The sequence below is a fragment of the Panthera onca genome, chromosome A3 (assembly GCF_046562875.1).
Source record: "Panthera onca isolate mPanOnc1 chromosome A3, mPanOnc1 haplotype 2, whole genome shotgun sequence".
Lineage (NCBI taxonomy): Eukaryota > Metazoa > Chordata > Mammalia > Carnivora > Felidae > Panthera > Panthera onca.
In genome coordinates, this window is record NC_138341.1 from 63,521,309 (window position 1) to 63,548,266 (window position 26,958).

The 26,958-nt window shown below is 37.6% G+C and overlaps 1 long non-coding RNA gene across 1 annotated transcript; it reads right to left on the bottom strand.

Annotated features, from left to right (window-relative positions):
- On the bottom strand, positions 1-26,958 carry LOC132661138 (uncharacterized). Its single transcript, XR_009602080.1, has 4 exons — positions 26,719-26,958; positions 21,764-21,892; positions 2,196-2,256; positions 1-80 (listed from the first exon to the last, which is right to left on the bottom strand). It is a non-coding gene; the product is annotated as an uncharacterized LOC132661138 (long non-coding RNA).

The following is a 26,958-nucleotide window of genomic DNA, read 5'->3' on the forward strand; positions in this document are numbered from 1 at the left end:
CTTTGTGCTACTTTTGAACTGGGAGCTGTCGGTGGGCCTCATGTAAAGGATGGATAAAGGGACACACTGAACACAAAACTCTAAAATCAACAAATAAAATAGAAGCATAAATATGTTATGGACCCCCTAAGTCATTGAACAATGTAGGATGCCACATGGGAAAGCAATGTCAATAGAGAGGAGAAACAAAATTGAATTGTATTACATTTCTAATAATTCAGTAGGTAAAGAATCTCCAGATGGTCTAATATTCTATCAGTTGCTATTTTGATGAACACATTAAAAAAATCTTAAAATATCAACTGCACCTGTCAATATCGGGCATAATATAAAACATCATTTATAATCTGTGTGCATTTTCTCAGTGTTTTTTAAAGCACCCAAATAGCCTTTATTGGTTATGGTTTATTAGCATGAGGTTGAGGCTTTCCAAAGTAAGGGCCTAAAGGTCCATTCAAAATTTTATTCAACTTGCTTTACAAGGTAGCACCCCACAATTCAGATGGTCTATTAACAAATACTTATGAAGATAAATATTATGGTATGCTCACCAGCAAGAAAGGACAAAGACATATGGCTTAGTTCAAATGAAGGTAAGCATTAAAAGTAATTTAAACCAAGAAGCAGAGCCTACAGCCAACTGATATAGAGTGACATTCTTCAGAATAAATGAAGAAAACATACAAACAACATGCATACAACAAGTAATTTGCCACCTGGACTCTATTTATATCTAGTTATACATAAAAACAGTATGAGATAGAAGGTGAAAGAAAAATAAAAGTAGGGCAACTCCTGTTTCTTGAGCACCTACTATGTGAACAGTGCTCTCATTCCCATCTCCCCATGGAAAGGTGTCTTTTCAAGGGTACCAGTGACCTCTCACGGTTCTCCATATCCAGGCTGGAATTCTGCCACACTTAGCCTCTGACCAAAGTGTTTGCACAAGTACCAGCTCATAGCTTCCCTGGGATGTCCTAAAAGCTTCTCAAATTTTAGGACATGTTAACTGGGGATCCTCCTGCCTCCTCAACACCTGTTTCTGCCACAGACTGCCTTAGCCAGTTAACAACTCTCTCGTACCAGATTCTCAGGTCAAAATAGTTGATCCTTCTTGACTCTCATCTTTTCTCACATCCACATCCAACAACAAATCCTGTCAGCTCTACCTGGAGAGTATATGCAGATTCTAACTGCTCACACCTCCACTGACACCAGACTCTAGGGGGAGTCCTCCTTTTAAAAACCTAGATTACGTCATTGTCCTGCTCAAAAACTCCAATCACACCCAGGATAAAAACCAGGGTCCTGACAATAACCCACCAGGCCCTGTATGATCTGGCCTCACAGTTCCCTCCCTGACTGGATCTTCTCCCACCTCTCCCCACTCACTCACTCTTCTCTGGCTACACCAGTCTCTGCATTTCTTCTTACACCGGAGGCATACTGCTGCCTCGGGGCTTCTGTACCTGCTGTTTGCCCTGCCTACAACATTCTCCTCAGTGAGACTTTTATTCAAATGCCATCTTTTCTGATGACCTTTTTTAAAATTGCCATCTTTCTACTTCTTGCCCTAGCATTCTCTATCCCCTTCTTTTCTGACCTACTTTTCTCCATAGCACATATTACATTTGTCATTTAGTTTCTTTATTGTCCGACCTCCTCCTTTAGAATGTAAGCTATATGAGGGATCATTTTTTCTTATTTTGTTTTCTGCTTTATTTCCAGAGCCAAGAAATCCACAACACTTGGGAGTACTCTATTATATTATTTAATTCAAATGGATCTTTTGAGTGAAGAATTACCAGCATTGTCATATATTAGTTGAAAAATAACTGAAGCTTAGAAAGAATAAGTAATATTCCAAGTAGCAAAGGTGGGAAAAAGAAGATGGACAAAAGTTTTGGTCTGCCTTTTGTGACATCTTGTTGTTTCCATCACATCATCTGCCTTTACATAAAAGAAATCACACATAATGTACTTAAAGCCTGCTTGGGCTCTAAAGTCTGAGATGAGTTAAGTATTTTATTGTTGTTTTATTTTTGCCCTTCCCGAATCCATTCTGTTGAGTTCCTTGGGCTTACGTGAATTTTAAAAACTATTTTATTTAAAAATTAAAATAGTATTACATCAAACTTTTAAAAGTATTTTCTTCAAAGTTTACACATTATCCAACAAGGAACAGAATTACTTACTGATGTGAACCAACTTCCTAGAGTATGTCTGATATTTTAAAATGTTTCCTTTGGTTTCATGCTATAAGAAAAAAAGTTCAGAAAATAAGTTTAATGGACTGATAATATGATCATAGATCATAATTCTATCATAATAGAAGAAAATCTATTCTCTTTGCACTAATCATTCATTTTTCATCCAATAGATATATTAAAAGAAAAAACAAACAAGGGACAAGAAGGGAGGAAAGGATGGATGGAGAGACAAAAAGGGCTGGAGAAAAAGGGCTGAAGATCAAGAGTGTTTCACTTCATAAATGGGTAACAGTCATCTTCATTCAAATCTGTATACCAAAATTTAGAGAAAATTTGAAGAGTTCTTCAAATAGATGTGGGGACCTTTACAGACTATAATTCAGTCGAGAGAAGAGTTTGTAATTGAGACTATGTGCTGAAGAGAACCCAAAAGCCAAGAAATTCATACCCTGTGCCCACAGAAATGAAATAAACTAAGTTTTGTCGATCTGATTTGTTTCCAAAGAAGGCACATGCATACACACACACACACACACACACACACACACACACACACACACACACTGTGGACATCTACCTTAATTAAGCCACTCTGAACATCTGCAGATTTCCACAGTTATTTGTGATTCTGAAATTGGCATCCCTTTTTATTAGTATTGGATATTATTTTCTATAGAAAGATTCACCCTATTAAATTTAGACATGAAAATTTCTCATTCTTAGATGTTTAAACAAAATTAAAGATAATTTTTAATATAAAAAAGATACAGAGGGGCGCCTGGGTGGCTTGGTCGGTTAAGCGTCCGACTTCGGCTCAGGTCATGATCTCACGATCCGTGAGTTCGAGCCCCGCGTCGGGCTCTGTGCTGGCAGCTCAGAGCCTGGAGCCTGCTTCAGATTCTGTGTCTCCCTCTCTCTCTGCCCCTCCCCTGTTCATGCTCTGTCTCAAAACTAAATAAACGTTAAAAAAAAATTAAAAAAAAAAGATACAGAAATAACATACCTTCCACTAACTTCTAAATATTAAGTTTAATTATATGAAAACACATACTCCAATGGGTATGTTTAAGTCAGGAGGGTGAATTTGAAGCCACACATATTCCTCTTACAAAAGCCAGTTGCTTCTAAAGGGATCAAACATAGATGTTAACACTTAAAAATAAATAAATAAATAAATAAATAAATAAGCAAGCAAGCAAGCAAGCAAGCAGTACTTTAGTAAATTTTAAGTCAAAATAACAACTGGCATTTCTACTTCTAAAATTTGAGAACGATTTTTCAATTCTCAAAAAGGGTTAGATGAAAACATATTAATTCTGATTCATCCCCTGTTTGCCTCCTAGCATTTTAACACTCTTGCTACACAAAGTGAAAAGCATGGACCAGCTGCCTCTGCTTCACCTGGGAACTTATGAGCAATGCAGTATCTTGAAGCCATCCCAAAGCTATTGAGTCAGATTCTGAGTTTTATCAGGGTCCCCAAGAGATGCATATGCACATTAAAATTTGAGAAGCATTTATGCACACTATTGAGCAAAATATTTTTGCTTAGTTAGAAGAATTAAACTACCTTTGGACAATGAAAAAAAATGGGCATAGGAATAAGCTATCATAGCAGTGATATATTCAGAGGAAGAGAAGAGACTCTATCTTGAGGACCCCATTTCTTCTGCTTCTCATTTTGTGTAAAGAGTAAATGTTAATCGGGAACCTATATCAGCAGTTATGGCTTCTTGAACGTTGACTCAACTAACCTGAAAGCAGTTTCTGAGCTCTGTGAAGAAGACCACCATTATCACTGAATAAAAATAACTTCATTCTCAAGTCTAACATTTAAATGATATAAGATTCCAATTTAATTAGGACAACAATGTGAAGCCAGCTCAAATAAAAAGCAGGGACAATTTTCTAATGGATTTAAATTACGAGCTTGTGACAGACTATGACAGATGACATATTTACTTTTCATACAAGCTAAACGAATATGTTAGATAAAATGTGCTAAAAACACAGCAAATTTGAAATTAATGAAACCATTGATAATATATTTTTAAAGAACACTTTCTCTTGTAAAGGAAAATAAATCTGCAAAGCCAAACAGTTATTTAAAATGGCAAAATCCAATACATTATTGGAGCTTAGTAATGAGTTGGGAATTTGACCTTTCTTCAGAAATTGAAGATGCTCTAATCAGAATTAGCCAGGTGCATACTGGGGTCAAGCACCATCCTGAAGTTTCGCTAAATAGCTTCTATCTCGCCTCTGATCATAAATGCTTCAGATCCCAGGCTTTGACATCTCAGTGACTTCAGTATTGTGGTTAGGCAGCTGCCATTTATTTCATTTTCAATGCATCAAGTTTTGCATGCCTTAACTGTGAGCCTTTTGGCAAAATATGTAGTCTAATAAATTCATGATCTAGCATTTTATCTTCCTTATCGTGGCCTTCGTCTCTTTAAGAAAGAGAGAATTCAAATACGACTGCAGAAACTGAGTGGAAAATGAGAATATAAGTGTACACATGCTTGAAGACATCACGGTGAACTAATGACTAATTACTGTGCAATTGAATACTAATGGAGAGACTCATGAAATCAACATGAACAGGAAATGAACTCAATATGACCAATGGTTCCACAATTAAAATCAAATAAATGCCTAGTAATAGAAAGACTTAAAAGATATTACTACAACCAGTCAATTATTCTTCGGGTTATACTTTACTAAAATAAGCACAATGCTAGGTAGAAGCAGCTAGCTGGATATCTTCTGAAAAGTTAATGTGCATCTGAAATATGAATTATAGTACTATAATTATCTTCAAATTAAAGTATATAAAACTAGTTCAATAGCAAGTCACTTATTAAAGCAAATCAGATAAACATGCATTTCAGGAAAGAAACTTGAGAGGTTAACTTTCTATGACCTCTTAATTAATTGTCGCTCCAAATGTTTAACTCTTTAATCCTGGGCAGTCCAGTCAGAAAATTGCCAATAGGAAGCTCGTCTGGGCATTGGAGAAAAAGCAAGAAAACAAACAAATTCAAAAAGCCTCTACTTCCAATGCCTAAAGGGGTAATGGCAATTATAAAAATTGATTAATAAATTTACCACAACTTTTAAGAAAATTGCATGCATGTTTCATTTAGTTCTATTTCATTTACCTCCTTTCCACTACCCAATGGCTGAATAAGGCAGACTGAAATAAACTGCAATATTTTCTCTTGAAAAGTCTACTCACTTATCAGCTGTGGATCTAATCAAGGACCTAATAAGTCCATAATGGTACATTTGCTTCCCAGGAGAAACCACTGTTTCTCATCATTCCAGAAAATGCCCCCTTGCAAGGTGCAACCAAGAGCCACAGACTCACTGCAACAGTCTAATAATTTGATTGGGAGCCCTTAGGCAGGGATAACTTAAATTACAATTAGAGAGCCCTCACACTGGTGCTAACATCTGTGTACTGAACCACTGTATACTGATTAAAGGTTTTTAAAAGAGAACTAAGTACTTCCCACATTAGGGACGAGTCTAATTCTAATGGCCCTCGTCCTTGGTATGTAATACTTCAAGATTCCCTGCTGAGATTCCTGCTCGTGAATCCAACGAACGCATACCCAGGGTAATAACTGTCTTAGAAATGTCCAACAAATGCTCAGGTATAAGTGGGCAGAAGGGCAGAGCCCTAGGAAGGGAAAGAAAGCACTGTTCATTTCATCACTCTTCCTGTGTCTACTTCCCCCTGACTTTGTGGCTACGGAGTTGAGGTGTTTTTATTTTTGTTTTTCTGTTAAAAAAGTGATTCTAAGGAGAGGGTCAGAATGCAGAGAAATTGCCATGGGGGCACCAATTAATGAAAGTTGACATGAATGGGGACATGCACACTGCATCCCTCAGTGTCCTCCTGCCTCGTTATTAAATGAATCGTGCATGCAAGGAGAACAGAGCAAGAAGAAAGCAGAGCCACAGAGCTCTTCCCCAACACCCTCGCCACTCTGCTCCTTCCCCTCCATTCATTAGGGCCTTTTTCAAGCACATGGCTACAGCAGATGTCCCCGAGAGAACATTTTGTTTCCCCCCTGCATCCAGGCTCAAACACCTGGGCTCTGACATGACGTCCGGTGGAGGCTATTTTCTTTTTCCTTTTTTAAACTTTCCTTTTATTTGGTTTGCATACAAGGCTAATAATGAGGTTTAAAAAACTATACACAATCAGTATACAATTACACTCATTGGGAGCCTGACATGTAATTTCTGATAAACCCGTATAACTATGAACAGCAAAAGGAACCACAGAGCGCACACAATGTGTGGGGTCATCAGAACACAATGCCAACACAATCTCTGCGTCATGTCTTGTTGCATAGTATTAATCAGTGCAAACATTGTTTGGGAAATGAGAGGGGAGAGAAAGAGCAGTTTCCCAGCTGCTACTGCTTTGCCATCAAATCTGATAGTTCTATCTAATACAAGAGACTTTAGTAATAAAGCTTAGAACCCACTAATGACTCTTGAGGAGTCTGCTTAAACTGTTCAAAATGCAATGAAATAACACATCCTTAGATATAATCCCAACTCTTCTGATAATTTCACTTTCAACATTTCTTTAGCAATTTATTTATTTTCTTAAGTTTAGGAAATGTATCAGCATCTTTAACAGGTACATTAGGTGGTAGTGAGTATCCACATGATCTAAATGATCAGTGTTCTAGGCTGATCACTACAATTTTGATTTGCTTCAAATTTTCAAATCTTACATGTTGAAACATAATTATTTTTCTGTTGATTGTTACAGGGAAAGTATACAATAAGGTTTCATTATGAAAGAATTATCCAGGACCATAAGATGACAGCCCAGGTCACTGGGGAGCACAATGCAATACTATTGTCAATACTATTGATATGTCTTAGGAAAAGTGAGTCTGGGAAATGCAGAAATGTCACAAGCTTTGTTTTACCTTCATTTTAATAGAGCACAGAATGACCTGTATGGGAGGGGCTGACTACTTCAATTAGGTTTATGCTATTTTCAATAGGCACTTCCAATCAGTGCATTTAGCTGGAAAGCAATTCCTGACTTTATTATTACCGTTGTCATCCTTAAAATGCATTCTATTTATTTTTTTAATTCGCCAGGAGGGGCGAAGAGAAGACGGGAGCAATAAAGAAAAGGAGCCAGTAACATGCCCTTAGGGACCAATAGTGAAGGGAGAAGAATCACAGGAGAAGAGAGATAGGAGATGAAAATGAAAGACATATCTTATTAAACCATCATAATTAAGAAGTAATAGGTATTCATAAAGAGACCCATGCCCAAAGGCCTGAAGATGTCTACAACAGCAAGGGCAAATGTTTTCTAATACGTAATAATCAACAAATAATCTACATTAAAAAACAAACCAGACCTCACAAGAATGAGAAGTCAGAGTTCTACCTTCTCACAATGCTCCTGCCTCCAGTTCAGGGTGGACAGTTCAAAACTGAAACTAACTGAAGTAAAGAAAAATTGGTGACTCCTTTTCAAGTACATGCAAATTCTGGAGAACACAGCGATAAAGAGCATTTGATAACAGAGCACCTTGCTCCCCATCACCTGTAGCTTATATTATGGGATGGTCCCTGGTTCTGAACCCTGAGATTACAATTGCTGCCAGAGATCCAAGGGAATCGGGGCCTGATGATGAAACTGACCCCACATTATTCATTTCAGCACAAGACAGGAATTAATTGGATGGATTTTCCCTCAGCTCCTGGACTTTAAGTTAGCTGGACCTAGGAGTACCGACGAGACAAATCTGAAGGGAAGGAGAAACACATTTAGTCCTTGGACACCCCCTAGTGTCTATGTGCGCATGAAAACATCTCACAGGTATCCCTTCCTTTCCTGCTACATTGAAGAATGACAAGTCTGGCTCCTAAAGACCCAGGACTCCAGCCTGGTGGGGAATCTGTTTTCTTCTCAGGTCAGGAATCAAGGTATCAGACTCAAAACCCCTTTTGGATACTTCTGGAATTTCTGCTTGCCATTAACTTTGTCTGAATGTGGCAGACTTTGTGTCAAGAAAATGTGGAAAATTATGGGTGGAACCAGGACGGGTCTATAATTTGCTCCCCCCACCCCCCAAAAAAGATGAATTTCACAGCTAATATACAGAATGAAAAATGCAAAAGAGAAATGGAGGAAAAATCTATTTCAGAGAATATGTGGTAGTTTGTCTTTATATAGATAACTTGTGAGTGTTTGAATAAGTTCTGTGATGTATTTATGTTTACCAATGTGATTGGATGTGAATACTGAATAAAGTCTGGGAAAAACTGCTTGCTACTTCTCTCAGTCAGCGGTTCTTTGAGCAGTATTTCATTTGTATGATGAAGATATAATTTAAAAGTGGCATGGAAAAGCTTTAGTGTAAGCACCTTTGAAAGTTCCCACAAAAATTGTATGTGATTCCCTTTCCATGTAGGTAAATTAATTTTTTGTGTGTCCCAGAGTCATCTATGGACTAGGCCTTCTCTGTTAAAACATTGTTAAAATTATGAAGTGTTACCGGGAGTTTTATCCATGATCATCTCAAAAGTGTAAATGTGCCAGAATGCCATTACTATGTTTGGCTGTTATAAACACCCCAAACTGTCCCAGTGTGCACCATTCTAGGAAAAGCATCCTTATACGTGACTTACTGGAACTTCAAGAGACACTGGCTATTTTCCTAGCTTTTCTAGCACAATGCTTTCACACCAGTTGTTCTGGGGAAGCACTCCACCATTCTACTAAACCTTGAAGCATATATTACAGCAATATGTAAAAGCACGTTTTCCTGCTGCACCTGGGTAGGCTGCAACCTACATGAGATGGGATTCTTTACAGAGTCACAGAATTTTAAAGGGCAAGGCTCCTCAGAGACCACCTAATTCATACCCTTATAAAGGAATGGGGAGTTCAGAGTGATTTCATGATTTGCTCAGAGCCACATGGCAAGGTTGTCAGAAGGCTAGAGCAGGAACCCAGAAGTCCCGCACCCAGTCATTTTTGGTCACTGATGCTTCTAAGTGTAAGAGTGCGGAGTGGGAACTTCACAGATGTGAATATATCACCTGTGGCAGGAAAAGAGAAGCCTGATTACAATATTTGTACCCTCTGTGTTGGGGACATATTCCCTGAAAGGTGAAGGTGTCCAGCCAGGTCCTATGGCACCCACCCAGGAAGATTATGACAGTAGACTCAACAGCCCTCCTTCCCTTGATTTTTCATTCGCAACTCTGATACAAGATTTATAGGGCAGAAAGAGAGAAAGGAACCGAGGGGAGGAATGTCAGAAACATCCTGCCCCCTCCCAACCACCTCTAGCACCACATACAAGCATGTGAATGAAACAGTTTTGTTCCTTCCCCAGCAGGACATGCTACTGTTTTAAATATCAAACAAAGATAGCTCTTGCTTCTGGTTACAGCCCACACAATAAATAAACTTATTTTTAAAAAGGAATCTTGGCATATGGTAACAAACCTATATAATTCTCTTGATCTTTAATCTCTATGCCAATGTCTTTTTTACAGATTATGGCCTCAACCCCTGACAAATCTGCTTAGTGAATTTTTGGCTGACAAATCTGGCAACACAAACGCTGTCTGAAATACATTCCAAAGGCTAAACATTTTCATAATAGCTACTTTACATAGCCTAGTAGGTTTCCCTTTAGGACACCAATTAGATTTTTTTTTAAAGTGACAGTGTTAATTTTTATGATTACACACAGAACTGAGATTTTTATTTAATGCGCTGGGCCTTCTTTTAAAGCTTTTCAAGGGGATCAACTACTTTGCCAACAGACGGGTGTTACAGCAGGGGTGATTATAGTAATTTTTCATGTAATTGGGAGTCACCATTTGGTTGCTATCTTTCACATGCTTGTTGACTCATCATATAATCCTTTATAATGAAGGTTTGTTGTATGTCACAAGAACGTGCCAAGCAGCCGGGAAATAACAAACAGAGGAACCCCCTGGCTGGTGGGGACCACGAAAGTCTTTAACATCTGCCCAGTTCTTTAGACTAAAGTACATTTTACTTAATAGCAGTGACCGAACACTGAGAGAAAGGTTTCAGAGGATTTGGGGAGAATCTGGGTTTTCTCTCAAAAGAAGATGTCTCAAAAAACAGATTCTATTACACATTATGAAAGCACAGTTTTTAAAAAGATAAGAAGGTGTAAGTACTCATTAGAATTACCTAAGTTCCTTCCCATAAATTCAAGAATTTTAGACCAAAGTGAACACAGGATGTTGTCCCTCGGGTTCACTTACCACAATTCCACTTTTCATTTCATCTTTTGAATCCCCACAGTCAGCAAAGTGCTTTAATGGAACAAACACACAAACAGAGGTTGCAAATAAATGTTAGATGCTGTGTGACATAATGGGTGAAGGCCAGAACTGGAAGTGGGGACACCTGAGTTCTCAGCCCAGTTCTGTCATACTGGGAGAGACATGTGAACACACCTAAGCCTCAAATTCCCTTAATATTATTTTTAATGTTTCTATTTATTTGAGAGAGAGAGAGAGAGAGAACAAACAGGGGGGGTGGGGCAGAAAGAGAGGGAGACAGAATCCCAGGCAGGCTGCACGCTGTCAGCACAGAGCCCAAAGCAGAGCTCAAACTCACAAACTGTGAGATCATGACCAGGGCGTAAATCAAGAGTCAGACGTTAAACCGACTGAGCCAGCCAGGTGTCCCCCCTCCAATATTTTAAGGGAAGAGGAGCATCACTATGATTCCTGAGTCTCCCCAAGAAAGAGCTGAAAATAAATAAGAGGAAGTCTAGAAATCTTTTTTTATGTTAAAGCACTAACTACTAGGCCTCAACGTTTGACTTGAGATGATAGTTTCTGTTAACATTTTGCCTTCTTTGAACCAGTAAAGTTGGCACAGCCATCTATAATGTGCATTCCATCTGATGCTATGTGCATATTTCCTTTGGAATTTTCCAAGAGCTGCTCACTTTTATTAAAAATGTCTGGGGTGCCTGGGTGGCTTAACCGGTTGGGTGTCTGACTTCAGCTCAGGTCATAATCTCACGGTTTGAGTTCGAGCCCCACATCAGGCTCTGTGCTGACAGCTCAGAGCCTGGAGCCTGCTTTGGATTCTGTGTCTCCCTCTCTCCCTACCCCTCCCGGCCCACGCTCTGTCTCTCTCTCTCATTCAAAAATAAATAAACGTTAAAAAAAATTTAAAAATGTCTAATGAAAAGTCTCTTCACCATTTGCTTCTAATAGATTCAGAAGAATGACTTATTTTAGCTTATCAGTGACTGTTTTTCCTTTCATATAAGGCCAATGACTATGGACAGCCATCTTGCCTAAAAAGCATTTCAGCTGGATGCAACTCTTGCATATTGATTTGACAAAGAACCTGCATTTGTGTTTTAATTTAGTTATCTAAGTACTTTTTTTACAATTCAAGCACAGTATTAAATATGCCGAATCTTACTTAGTTCCTAAGATCTGAGATAAAGGTCGTTTGCCTCACTAACCATGTGTTACAAATTAGCCATAATATGAGTTAGCCCTAGGTTAAGTATCTTCAACAAATCCAATGCAATTATATATTATACCTTAAATAAATAAATACAAGACACAACTAAAAACAAAAACCTAACAATACAAATAAAGTTTATTTAACCAATTTTAATTCTTATGACACCAAAAACAAATACAAAATAAGATTATCCTATTAGAAATTAGAAATGGCTATGTGTCATGTACTTTAGACTGCTGCTTAACCGTAATTATTTCTAGCATTTAATATCACATACTCATTGCCTTCAAAAGGCCGTCAGTGATGCAGGCTTCTGATAGAAACTAGTTGAGGGGTGCCTGGCTAGCTCAATTGTTGGAGTAAGCAACTCTTGAGTTCAAGCCCTACATTGGGCACAGTGCTCACTTAAAAAAAAAAAAAAAAAAAATCTAGTTGAATAACAGACCATCAAAGAAGACAGCTGGTAAATTTTGTCTATTTTGATCTAATAATTATCTCAGATAAGAAAGAGTAAAGACAACTGCCTCTATGGTAACCAAATCTGTAAATAATCAACCAGATAACTTCATGCTTTCTAGGAACCTCTAATCACTAGGACACTTTAATTACTAAGTATTCATATCTGTCCAGTGCCACAGAAATTAATAAGTAAATTACTGATGGGTAAATGAACAAGCTTTCAGAATCAGGATTAGAAGTTCATTTCATAAACTACAATCACCTTTTCATTTACACAAAAGGAATAAAATTCCTTTGTGAAGTTCAGTTCTACTATTTAGATCAGGAAGACATTCCACTGATAATGACTTTTATGCCATTTCTAATGTTCAGGACTACAAAATCCACAGCAAGCAAAATTATAAAACTAACTTACAGGTAACAGGCCAGTCTTTTCTCCAACAGAGGAAAATATTTTCTCAACTTAATTATATTTAGAAATATTAAATTTGCAAGAACCTACCTTTCATGGCTTCCCCTTGTTGAGTATGAATATTCCCTTTTTTTTTATAAGTAGGCCACATCCAACATGGAGCCCAATTCAGGACTTGAACTAATGACCCTAAGATCAAGGCCTGAGCTAAAATCAAGAGTCAGATGCTTAATCAACTAAGCCACCCAGGTGCCCCATGCACATTCCCTTCTGATGAACTGCTTGTATCCAGACAATGACACTGATCAAATTATGGAGAGGAAAAAAAAAAAAAAAAACAAAAAAAAACACTCTTTGTCATATTCCTTTATTACAGAGCTAACAAGTTATTTAATTCCATTAATAAATTTGGTCTGGTAATAGTTTTTATCACTTTCCTCTTTGTTTTTTTAAACTTAGAAAAAGTGGGAGGTACATGAAGACAAGGGTATATTAGGATTGATGTAGCTTCTAGTTTTCCTCTTGAGTTTAAAATCATAAACTACTCACTAATGTGAATTCTTCGGAGCAGCCTGTCAGATCCATTGTGATAATTAATATAATGGCATACTGTAAATGCCACTGTTGTTAAGGCTGTTATCTTGGTGATTGCTGTTGTTTCTGACAATACTATTAATAACATTACTATGTTGATAATGATACTAACAAACAATGTTAAACACAAACAACACAATGTACTTTGTACTATACATGCAGACTGGAATACTGGAATAAGTGTATTTCCTGGGTAGAAGCTGATCATCTAAATTGTAAGCGACACCCACAGTACTTGTCTTCAGAGCATCTATATATTGGATGTGAGTGGGTGAGACTTTGCAAAGAAGGGCTGGGAAACCAGTTTTACATAATAGCTCTTCAGAGTACAAATTGAAAGTTGAAGGATTGTATGAAGATTTGAAGAAGAGAAATCCTGGTAAGATGAGACGAATGTGAATTGAGAAGTTAGTGAGAAGATTTAGAATTTTAGAATATCAAAGAATATATTATATCAGTGACAAAACAACTGGACACCAATTTTATTTTACTAATCTTTTTCTGATGACAAATGCAATATGCTTGATTGTAAAACAAAAATGTGGATGACGCAGAATAAAGGAGAAAAATCAGAAGCATGTGTAATACTATCAATGGATAGAAAATTTTAATTTTGAGTCATTTATTTTGTAATAGAGAGAACCCTAATTGGATCAACAGTTTAGTGCTTTTCTAGTATTGCCTTACAACCTGTTAGTGAAAGATACAATCAGTTTTTTGGTTTACAATCAGCATCCTTTTTCTTTTTTGTTTTCTTTTCTTTTTTTTTTTTAAGAATGGACTAAAAGTTTTTGCAGCAGAACAGAAGTTTTGTGTGAAGCTTTTATTCATATGCATGATGCATACAGGTATGGGTCATGATGTAAATGAATTTCTATGCATAGGTCACAAACACTGCTTAAAAGCTTTCAAAAGTCATGATTTTGGTTGATTTATTTGAAAAAGGAGAAGGAACTGGTATGGAGTTCTAAAAAGTAATGAGACATATTTCATAATAAACTTAATCTTGGTGAGAAATATCTTGAAAACACTACTTTATTACAACACTGATGGAGATAGCAATTGCCTTCACCTTGGTAACACTCACATATACCAGATGCCATTGAGCAAAAACAGACACTGTCGTTAACCTTACTGAGCTCACAAACTAGATATTAATCAAATAACTAAGCAAATACTTGTACAATTTCAGCTGTGATAAATGCCATGGTGCTCAGAGAGTCCATAACAAGGGAACGTAATCTAATTTAACCTAAAGGAAAATTCAAGGGAGGCTACCCTGAAAAGGTAGCATCACTGCATTTTGAAGGGTAAATATAAGGTGGAGAGGAGACATTCCAGACAGAGAGGACAGCATATTTAAATGTCTGAACCTGGGGGTACCTGGGAGTACAAAGCCCACACAGTCACTTGCTTTAGATCTTCTCACAAGGAGATTATCACAGGTGCTCTATGATCTGGATTTAGCATATTTGCATGTCCAGTGGGGAGAGACATTGTCCCTCCTTGAAAATGAGCTCACCTGCTTCAAAAAGTTTAGGTGATGATCTGCTTGCAATATAAACATGGGTGGGTTACATGATCTTTTGTGTAGGCTTTCCAATTCTGCTTTTTATTTCATTTTTGTTTTTTAAAGGATATGGATAGTTCATCTGTGGATCACACAACTGCCAAAAGCGCTTAAAATGTACTGGACACCTTCAGGGTCGGTGCTGGTTTTTTATGTACACATGAATATGCATATTCCCCTGGTAATAATTTCTTCATAAAACACTGCTACATCCCTGATAAGCTCATTAATATCTCCACTTAAAGGAAAAGGAACTAGGAAACTTCTAAATACATCTTCTATATCTTAAAAGACACAAATACAGACCAATCAGTTATAATTTTGAATTCTAAAAACTGTAGGCACATTTTGGGCTGCTAGTTTCTTCTACTCTAAAATTACTTGGCAGCTTGCTAGGTATTTAGCATTAGGAAACTTTAATTTAAAGAAAGCCAAGGTTTCCAAAAAAACAAACAAATTTAATTTAAGCAGACAGTTCTGGAAAGCTCAATCTCTTAAAGTATAAAAGCATAACAGAGTAGAAAAAAATTAAAATAGGTAAATTTCATTTTGTCAGTAGAACTGTGTAGTAATAATTTCTCAGAGCCATTTTAGGAGGTAATTCTTTCTTCAGTTTTTTATCTTTAAAGCATTGTTCCACATTTGGTCCGGAAATTCATTTATTCATTCATTCATTTAACTAACACTAATTAGACACAAGTAGTTATGACATATATAACTTTAAATATTTACTGAAATTACCTAGATATGAAAGAAATCTCTCCAATCCGTTTCCTACATGGCATCAGGAATGATTTTGTAAATCTCATTATAACATCCCCTGATTCAATGATATTCCTCTGAATTTAAGGTAAAAATCTAAATCCCTATCATGGCTTTTTACAAAGCTCTACAAAAAGCTGGTCCTGCCTATTTTCAAGCTTCATCTCACCAGCCCTCAGTTACTATGACCTGGTCACACTGGCCAGTTGTCAGCTCCCACCTAGGGCCCTAACATAGGCCAATTATTCACAGAGAAGAGAACTGCCTCCATTCTTCACTTATGTGATATCATCTCGCTTTTTAGGTCTCCATTTACATGTTCCAATGGAAACACCAATGGAAATGATGTCCCCCTGTGAGAATACCCTGCACTTTTTCTTCGTAAGCTTTATCACAATTTATAATCATGTACATTTTTAATGATTTTTTAAAAATATTGGTCTCTGCCACCTAGACTGTGGGCCCCAGAAGGGCAAAGATCACATCTGGTTTCTTCACTACTAAATTCGAGAGCTTAGGTCAATAAATATCTATGGAATACTTCTGTTTTAATCCTAGATCCACCTCTAGTTACTTAGTCTGGCACAAGTCACTTAACCTTTCTAAAGCCAATCTTATCATCTAAAAATGACTATAATACTACCTTCTTTTCATATTATATTTAATTTTTTTAAATACTATTGCCTAGAACAGAGCTGGGCTTAATAAATGAATAAACTTCTTTCCCCACTCCCTCTCCTTTACCTCCATGCACATCTAAAAATGTTTCAACACTCTGTCCAAAATAAAGCAATGATTCACAAGTCTGGCATTTACCAGCCACTAGTTTACTTTTCCCTTCCTACTCCCCAATTAAGAGAAAGCTCATTTTGAGGTTTAATGGAGAGTGTCACAGGTTCATCAGAGTTCAATTCAGCAGTCTGGAGTGAATCTGTAATAATCCATGACCACAGACCAGTTTGTATTTTTCCACTAATAAAATTCAAGAATGGCTATGTTTAAATGGAATTTTGCAGGTCATTAATCCATTCTAAGGACTGACTCTTTTGGCTGTTTAATTGGGAAACAGTGGTGGTAGGAGCAGATTACGAATCTAGATTTACCTAAAATATAAGGTGGTAAACTGTTTACATTTTATTAATTTATACTTCAAAAGAACTTCTGAATGACTTAAAATAAAAATTTCTAAAAGCCACTGTCTTCTTTCTAAATCAGACAGGACTTAGATATTTGCAATGGCACCATAAAATGCTAAACCCTGATGGGACAAAAAGGTTCTTTCTTATTTTAAACTAAGAAAAGCTCTAGATGACTGTCTTTCCTGTTCTGAACTGACCACAGTCCTCTATTTTGCTGCCTCAGAAAAGACTCATGTGTACCATAAGTAATTGGTTGAAACACAGGCCAAGTGCCACAGCTCTGGCCAATGAAACATGAGGGGAAGAATAGAGGGGGTAGGTTCAGGCAGAGCTTTTCCCCTCTTTAAATGGTACATAAAACAGGGACATTCCCTTTTTCCGCCTATGCATGTTATAAACTGCAAGATATCTGGTCTCTGGCAGCTGTCTGGGAATGGCAGCTTGGCATATATGGGATAAGAAATATTATTATCTGCATGAATAGAAGAAAAAGACTGAAGTGTCCAAATGTAGAATGACTAGACAGAGTCCAATCTGCTCATGTACAGACTGCCTCAGTTACTGTAAATTATCTGGTGATTCTCTACTGCCCCTTCCCTCCTCCCATTACCCATATTCCAACCAGTCCTGAAAGTTTTAATCTTGGCAAATGCATACACCAATGTCCCATCATTCCCCAAACACCATATACATATTTTTAAATTCTAAGTACTAATTAGAAGAAAGATGTCCATTTACTAATCACAGGGATAAATGGGTGGAGAGATAGATGAATAAATATCTCACATATACACATATTTAACATACATTGAATATATTTATGTTAATATATGTCACATTCATTTAATGTATGTACATTCAACAAATATACTTAACATGCATTTTTACATATGTATATTTTTCATATATACTGTACATGTGTGAGCATGTGTAATGTGTCCACAGAGAGAGGAATTGAGAGACAGAGAATAGTTAATAGCTTACGGAAATCCAAAACAAGACTGGAAACAATCCTCAATTGCCAGAAATTCATAGATTCAGTGTTTGTGTGAATGACTAGCATTGTTCTTTTGCCAGCATGTTAGTAAGGAAAATTCATGAAAGCAATGTCGGTACGTAGTTTCCTTATGTCGGTACGTAGTTTCCTTATCTCTGCAAAAGTTTTAATGACTAACTGCAATTTTTCTCCTTTATTTATCTACCTTCTTTGGAACTGTAATGACTCACCCTAAAGATGATGACTAAATGTCTACGGTGATTTAATGCTGTCACCCACAGTAAAGACGTAACTAGAAACTGTCAATTATTAGGCTAATCAGGAAATGCCAGATTTCTACGATAATAGAAAACAAGTAATCATCACTAGAAATGTTCAGTTGGAGTTTAAAGTAGATGTATATGAAGTTAAAAACAAACAAAATGTAGTCACTAACAGAGTCATTCCAGAACTATCGCCAGACTGTCGCCATTTTCTTCATGTTGCAAAGATTTATTTCAACCACACCTTAAAAAGTTGAAGTTTGGAACAGAATGCTTGATTGTTTTTTTAGTTTTTATATTTTGACTCTCTCTAAATGTAATATTCCTTCCTCAGAATCTAGTATTACACCTGATACACAAGGAGTAGCCCCCAAACCTGACCTTGTGCTTGCATGAGGTCAAGCAGTGCGATTTAGAAAACCAAGAATTTGGCATGAGAGTGGATACTATAGGTACTTATCATTAATTTATAAATTATGTGCTTCCCCTCCATGTCCAAACTATTAAACTGGAACCAGTGATTGAACTTTCTTATCACTAAAAGTAAAATAGCTTCTTTTTTGTCTGCTAGTGTATTCCTTCAGGACCCTCTTCCCCTTTTTTCCTATACTGATCAGTGAGCCAGGAAGAAGTATATGGTAAATTTTAGTGCTTAACAAGCATCATGGCATACCACAAACTTCATAAATAACAACAAGAAATATATATTGTCTGTCATACAAAAGATGTTAAAATACAATGTCTGAAATATAAGACTATAATATTGCCAAAATATGTCACTAAACCGAGGATCATATGTATCCAATATCCTGCTTCAAGAAAAATATGGATTTAAAAATTACAGCCTATGAGACTCCATTTTAAGATGACATAATATATTAGTCAATGTTTCTCACAAATGAATCAACCCATTGCATAATTATAATCAAATTTAATCATTATAGCAAAGTATAGGGAGCAGCATAATCTTTTTTTCTATTGGACAACTCATCTCACACTGGAATCTCACACTGAAAGCAAATTTATTGAGGGTTACTTGTCTGGTTATACCTGACCATTTTATAGAAATTAATTTTTAAAGATTCTAGGTTCGAACAGAAACATGGTTTTCTAAAATAAATGTAGTTTTGTAATGCAATCACTCAGTGTTTGTTTAATGTTTGATTCACTCAATAGCAATTCCTCCCTGAAGCATTTGTGAAGTAGTTTGTGGACATGCTTGCAGTAGTATACTTGTGTGCAAAAATCAAACATAAAAACTGATCACATGCTCACAGCTGGAAACCGTGTCAGGCTTTATTCAGGAAGGTATCAGGCATTATCATTTAGCGCTCCCACAGCGGGAGGAAAAATGGTGGCACAGAGGAGAACGATCACATCAGACACACTCCAGGGGTTTCCTTTCCCTACATTGTTCCTCTCCCAAATGTAACTCTTTAAATTTTAAATAGGAAAAGAACACACAGAATCATTGCTCAGAACAAAAAAGGGAGGGGGAGTGGATATGGAGGAGGAAGGTAGTGGCAAAACAAGAAGGAAAACATTTCTCATTAAATAAAGTGAATTCTAGAAAGCTCAACATACACTTTAATGTGTCCTTAAGACCTAAAGAAGCACACACATCAAAGAAGTTTTGAAGATCTACTTTAGTTCAGGCAGTGCTATACTGTGCTGTTTTACAATTGTTGATTGTGAACAAGTTACTTCTTAGTAATCAAATGCAAATGAATTCAAGAATAGCTAATTGATGAAGTTTTGCCTTATAAACCTATACTTACCAGATACAATATACATTAATAAATATTAAGCTAATTGAAAGAGTGAAGACACACGAACTGGAGCACATTTTATTTTTCCTTTCCAGACGAGAAATCATCTTCCAACCCTATTATCTAATTCTATTTCTTCATAGAAAATTATAATTTAGGAATTAATTTTAACCTCTGAAAATCCCCATGTTCACATTAGTCATTGTTTAATACAATAATACCATCATTATTTTAGAAAAAAAAATTATTATAATACAAGGTTTATTTTACCAGAAAAGCAAAATTCATGAGCAGCTTAGTTTCAGCAAGTGGAAGGATTTCTCAACAAATAATGATACCTATTTCAAATCAATAGTCCATGCCAATACCTTCAATAGCAGTATAACCAGCTCCTGAAGGTCCACAGACGGATGGTCTACTCAGTGTTTTTGCTTCAATGTATTTTGCTGCACCTACTGCTCTTCTTGTGGACACTGCAGGCATTCTTGGCATACTTCACAGTGTAGACTGAAAAGTGGCCCTTTGAACCCCAGACACTGGCTATCTACTCTGCTTTTGGAATGATTTGAGAAAGAAATCCTTGTCAGCATGTAATAGCTAAGAAAAGGTAGAAAACAGATCTTGGTCCATCCATCCATCTCCTAGGATTAATTTCCTTTTAAGTAATCTGTACCCCCCCCCCCCAGTGTGGGGCTTGAACTCACAACCCCAAGATCAAGAGTTGCATGCCTCACCAACTGAGCAAGCCAGGCTCCCCCATCTCCTAGGATTAGAGATGAATCATCTGCACCCTCAGATTTCATTCTTAACTATTATGATAAAATTCTCATGTGTCTTTTTCACAACTCTGTCACAAATACAGAAACTAAGCCATAAACAGATTAACTACTTTTAGCCTAGACTAAATCTCAAATAAAATTTAGATGTGACCTCTAGCCTCCTAACTGCAAAGTTGTTCTTTCTATAAGTTCCTATTCTGACACATATGTGTGTATGTGTGTGTATGTATATGTTATATATAATATATATGTAATATATATAATATATGTATATACATACATATATATGTTATATATATTATCTATACGTGAATATGTATGTACATATATATGTGAATATACACATGCACACTCACAGAGATAGATGGATAGATAGATATCCATATATACACACATCCTTTTAAACTTTTAGTTTTTTTCTAAAAGAAGAAAAATAAGAAGAAACAACTGAATATGTGCATTTTCTTTTTAAACAGGGAATCAGATCAGCCTAACAAGATGTTTCCCTGAAATATTGGCCTCAAATGAGTCCATTCAGCCATGGCAAGGAGAGGTTTCCAGCCAAAACATTTAATTAGTGCCCAATTAAGACAGCCAGAATGATGTGAAGTCCGGGCTCTGGCCGCATGCACGCCTCAGGATGGGTAAGCAGCTTAAGTGAGTCTAGTCTGACTAAAAGCTGTCAACTGTCAAACTGTCAGTGGGCCATATGGGTCAGGCAGCATCTCTCTGAAGAATTCGGCTTGTCCACTCATCAGGGGAAAAATACCTCCAACACCATTGGGTTGACAAATACCCAGCAGTTCCTCAAAGCAGGAAGGAACTGAAGTTATGATCAGATTAGAAGAAGAGCCCAGCCGTGTCCCCTTTTAAACTTTCCTGGCACCCCACCAGCTACAGAAAAAGGTCCAAACTCCTTAAAATGGCAGACAACACCCGGCCTAATTATCTGGCCTCATCTCTCATCCTTCCCTCTCCCTGCTTTATCCTTAAGCAACATTAAACTGCTTGATATTCCCTCCATATGCATGTGCACTTTCCGAACTCCAAAGCTTTGCTAATACTGTACCCTCTGCCAATAATACCATTCTCTCCTCTCTCCCCACCTTGATTCATTCATCTCTTTCACTCAAATTCATCCTTTTATATTAAACTTATGAGTCAGCTGCTACAAGAAGCCTTCCCCACGCATCCCCTCTACCATTAACCTCAGGCAGGGTTACAGACCCCTTTCCCATCCTCCCATAAGCCCCTGGGTGTCCAGCACTAACCTTAATGCGTATGATTCTCATCATCTCTTTATGAACCCATTTTCCTCTCTTGACTGGAATATGCAAACGGATGGCAGGAGTGTATCTCCTTTGCCTTCATAATCCCAGCACCAGGAACACTGAATGTTCCTAATAATTGTTATTGGTAAGAATCAACAAATTAATCATGAAATAATCAAGTAAAAACCAATTTTATCCCACGTTTATTTCCCTCTTTTGTTTCAAAATGTCCCTTTTGAGGCAAGCAAATATCACCATGCAATTGGATTGGTTTGCCTATACAGACATAGTAAGTCAATACATAGGCCAGTCACTGCAACCCTGTTGCTCATCTTGTGCTGAGGTCAGTGGGTACGCCCTTCCAAGAGGACATGCACAGGGCAGAGGAGCCTGGAATTAAAATCGATTAAGGTATTAGGCTGAGTATTACCAAGTGGAGGAGTGTACTGGCAATCAAAATCAAATGATCTTTAAAATAAATCATTTTCGCTTTGGTATTTTATCAAAACCAGAATCAAACAGGATGTGGATGACTCTGGAGCAAAAGAGGAAATCTTGGTTTGTAGAAGTACCCTAATCTTCTTCTAGTCCCTTCCTCAACAGAAATGTTTTTATATGAATATTAGAAAGAAGAAACTGTCACAGGCAAACTCCTTTTCAAGGAGAGAACATGAAGAAAGATGCTACCAGATTCAGCTAGAGCTTGAAGTCTCCGTGTGTGAGTGTGTGTGGGGGGGGGGGGGGTGTATTTGCGTGCGCACGCACATGCTGTGGAGTGAGGTACTAATTCCCCAGAATCTATTCAGTAAATACTGGAGATTGGGATCTTAACATTCATCTGTCCACTACCTTCTTGAGTAAATGTGCGGTATGAACTCTCTCCAAGGCAAGCCCGTCTCTGCCCCCTAAAAACCCTAGGACCAAATGGTATTGCCTCCTTAACAGTTATGCAAGGAAATGTAAAATTTTGTCTTTTTTGGAATTTTAGATGAAGAATTAGTCTGCTCTATATCTATAGAGCAACTCTTAAAATAAGATCAAAGATTAGAAATACTAACTCAACCCCAAATGTCACATAATAATTAAATGTAACCAAAAAACTTTAAGAAATCTTTGACAAAAAAAATATGCATTAGAAAACAATAAACACTCTCAAACTTAATCCTTCCTAAGTTCAAAACAAAAATAGAACCTGTGAACTAATCATTTGACAGAGGTCATGAAAATGAGCACATGTAAATGATGCCATTTTGCAAATACCAACTGTTGGTCACAACTCCCAGTGCAGAGAATTCAGACTGTAGTTATTGCCAAAGAAAGTTAAAACACAAGTTATTTTAATAGATCGATGAACCACTCTCAATGATAATACTTGTGCATAACTGTGGAAAACTGCTTTCTCTGGCTATCAGGAAAAGGACCCTAGAGCTCTGCACTTAGCCATGTGAAAAGTCTTGTGCTTCTCCTAGGAGTAGGGTCTGTTGTGTGGGCAAGAAACTGATGGAAAGTGCCTTATCTTAAGATAGGGATGTCCAGTAGACAAAAGAGGAAAGGGATTTGAATGCAACTATGACTTTCTACCTAAAGTACCAAATGTCTCACCCAAAAAGTGTAATTTTTTCTTCATTCACAAAGGAGAAAAGCTCGCCCTGTTTTGCAAAAGAACACATGCCTGTCAGGAGGACACAGAATCACCAAGTCCATGAAGGTCTTTCCAGGGTGCCTGTAAACCTGCAGGAGGCAGACTTTCACCAAGCCACAGTAGTGACTCAGCTAGCAGGGGCTTGCCTTCTAACTATAGCCAATCCACATCTGTTGATAGCTCCCAGCCCACCCTTCCAACGTCCCGAGGTACCAAGGCTCCTCCTGGCCTCCCTATCAGCTGCAGTGAGTTTTTAAGCCTCTTCAAAGGGACACTAAGAATACTCATGTGGCCCCTGCTACTGCCATCTAGCTGGCTATATCGAGGGGGAAAATCAAGAAACATATTGACTAGGAAAAAGAACTCTGGAGAGAAGCAGAAACATAAACAAAAAACAACAGAAAGACTCTACGTAGAAAAAGGAAAGAGAAAAAAGAGCAAGCCTCCCAGTGTTTATAGTCTTCAACATCTAATGGTAAGATTTATTTTTCCTTCCTGATAGTGGACTGTTAACTCCTCACAGGCAACACCTAGGTGTTGCACTTAGAAATAAGTCCCTGAAGACTCTCTTGCTCCTTCCTGGAGAGAACGTGGGAAGACATGCAGAAAGGGGCCTCCCCTCTCCCTTTTTCAGGGAGCATTCCTTCTTTAGGTCAGAAGAAAAGTGAACCTTATTACAAGGAATCCTTAATTTGAGTATGCTTGCCTTGAAATGCACACATTGGTCAGAAAGGAATGAGAATTGGACTGTTCACATAAGCAAAACAGAAGTCCTACACATGGATATTGTACGGGAAGTTCCCAGGGTTTTGCTACTGAGTCTGTACAGTGGGTTAATCATAGGGAAGAAGAAAGCTAAGATCATAGGTATCAGATCAAGCCCTTACTCAAAACAGCCACAGGTCAGGATCAGGGCAGAATTTGGGGAAAACATTTAGAATAAAGGAAGTGATGTCAGAATCAGCCATCTGAACCAAGATTTTTAAAAATGTCAAACACAATGGTTATAGAAGACTCCTGACTCAGATTCACTGTCTTCAAGGTCGGGACCACAGAATCAGGTCACCACCAATAGAACAATAATATCTCCATATGCATGGGTTTTAATTATGAGAGCTAAAAGAACAAAGCTAGTTAATTCACACGGGTACTGTTCTAAGATGTATTTTGTAAAGACATTTCATAGTACAAAGAAGGTAACAAACTCCACAAGCCTTGTGAAAGTAAAAACAAGCTTTGTGCCGGTAGTAACAAAGGATTATAATTGGACATTAACGGATATACCCTAAATACAGGAAATCAAGCACTGAGCTTGCTATTGACATATAAATGTTGAATTAGAAAAAAAATAATCAATTCCCTTGACTTGGATTAACGGAGATGACAGGTCTAGCAAAGCAAACTGAATGAGAACCCTCTAGGTGATAATGATCATAAGGTCTATAGACTGTGTCTGGAATGAAAGAGGAAAAAACAGCTGAAAAATGTCTAAGGCAGTGAAACTCTGAAATCAAATAGCAACTGTTAAAGTACATAAAGCATTGAAAATTGAAATTAGGCTATATAAAAATTATTCCAGGTTACCTAAATCTGACAATACTCTCTATAGTAATGCTAGAGACCATACTCAGTAAATATTTACATGTAAGACTAAAAATATGGAAACACTAATATTAAAAGGAATCAAAGAATTTGAGCCCTTCTCTTCAAGACATTAAAATATGTATACCAAATATAAAAACAATAATATATCTAAAAATTAGTATTTCTAGGAGCACCTAGCTGGCTCAGTAAGTAGAGCATACAACTCTTAATCTTGGGGTCATGAATTCAAGTCCCACATTGGGCACAGACCTTACTTAAAAAAATAATAATATAAATTAGTAAATAAATAAATTTTAAAAATCACTAGTATATAAAGTTCAAAACAGTAAGAAAGAAAGAATAAGCAATTTAATAAACTCTCCGCCAACTAGGAGGAGACATGAGGGGGTCCTTCTAGGATTACTGCTATGTTTAGTGTCTTGATCAGGGTATATTCAACATGTAACAATTCACTGAGCTGTACAATTATGATTTGTGCATCTTTATAGAAGAATACTACTCTTCTATAAAAAGTTTTCTAAAGAACAAAAAGTCATCAGTCATGGTCAATGGTCCTAAAACCTTGAGTTTATCCTTGCTAGGGTATTTAAGAATGAGGCTCAAAATAAAAACAGGTAATGACATCCTAGGCTGTAAAAAAAGAAAAGAAAAATTGCAATTATCTCAAAGGCTTGAGAACAACCCATACTTGGTCAATAGGTAAAGTCTTAAAAAGCATCTTAAGAGATACCTGTTTGAATTCTAAGAAACTGGGCAATGATATGCACAGGGAAACTGACTCTGCAATGTGTGAAGCTGAGTCTGCATAACTGGAGTGAACTGAGTTCAGGAGTAAAAACGTTCTGCTTGTCCAACTTCCTTCCCACCAATTTTATGAGCCAAAAAAAAAAAAAAAAAAAGGCAGCATTTCTTTGATTCCCAATAACACAGCATGCGTCCAGTTACAAAATCAGAATCCCCATATTCAAGTCCCAATTCCATCACTTCTGAAGTGCCACTCTTTGGGCACAATATTTGACATCACTGAGTCAATACTTTCTATATACAGAGAATGGAATAACATGCCACGCTCTATTTACCTTCTTGGGTTATTTCCAGTCTCACACAAGATAATGTTAGCAAAAAAAAAAACCAAAAACAAAACCTGCAACATTGTGTTAAATTAACTGAACAAGGAGGTCATTAGACTGAGGGAGCTCTGATACCTTAGCAGCCCATGGTTTAAACCTTAAACCAAGATTTAAGCCTATGATGCCTCCAAGTGAAGAAATCCGAAACCTAAAGGTAACCAATCACAAACCGCCAACTAGGCTTTGCCAAATAAGGCAACTGCTTAAGCTACAGCCAATCAAAAAATGTCCTGGCTTTGCACCGCATCTTCTCTATAAAAGTCATTCTCAGGGTTTCTGTCGCCGCCGCCGCCACCGCCACCGCCACCGCCACCGCCACCACCGCCACCACCGCCGCTGGAGCGCCCCTAGCCACTTCCGGTTTGACGCGCAGCCAAAATCAAACTGATTTTTACTCAAACTCTTAAAATTTGTAATACTGTATACCTCAGTTTATCTTTTAACGGATGTAAAACAGCGTGACTCTGCTGGTTCCCAGCCTCAGGAGTTTCCCCAGGGGAAATCGGAAACCGGCACCCAGGGGAGGGAGGGCAGGGAGAAAATGCAGAAGTGGCGGTTTAATAATCAATAGAACTTACTTAGGAGGCTTGTGTTCCTTGGCCAGAGGGGCAGTAAATATCCGCACTCACCCGCCAGGATCCTAAAGTTTAGGAAGAGGCCTTAGCACGGCTCAGTCACGTGTACCACCCATACCACACGTTGCTCTCTCAAGGTTGCCCCTTTGAAAGGGCTCCGGCTGCGGGAAAGGTGTGCGGAACCTTTATTCCACGTACGCGGGAGGGACGGGGAGCCTCCACTTTGGGTCCAGCGGGGAGCAG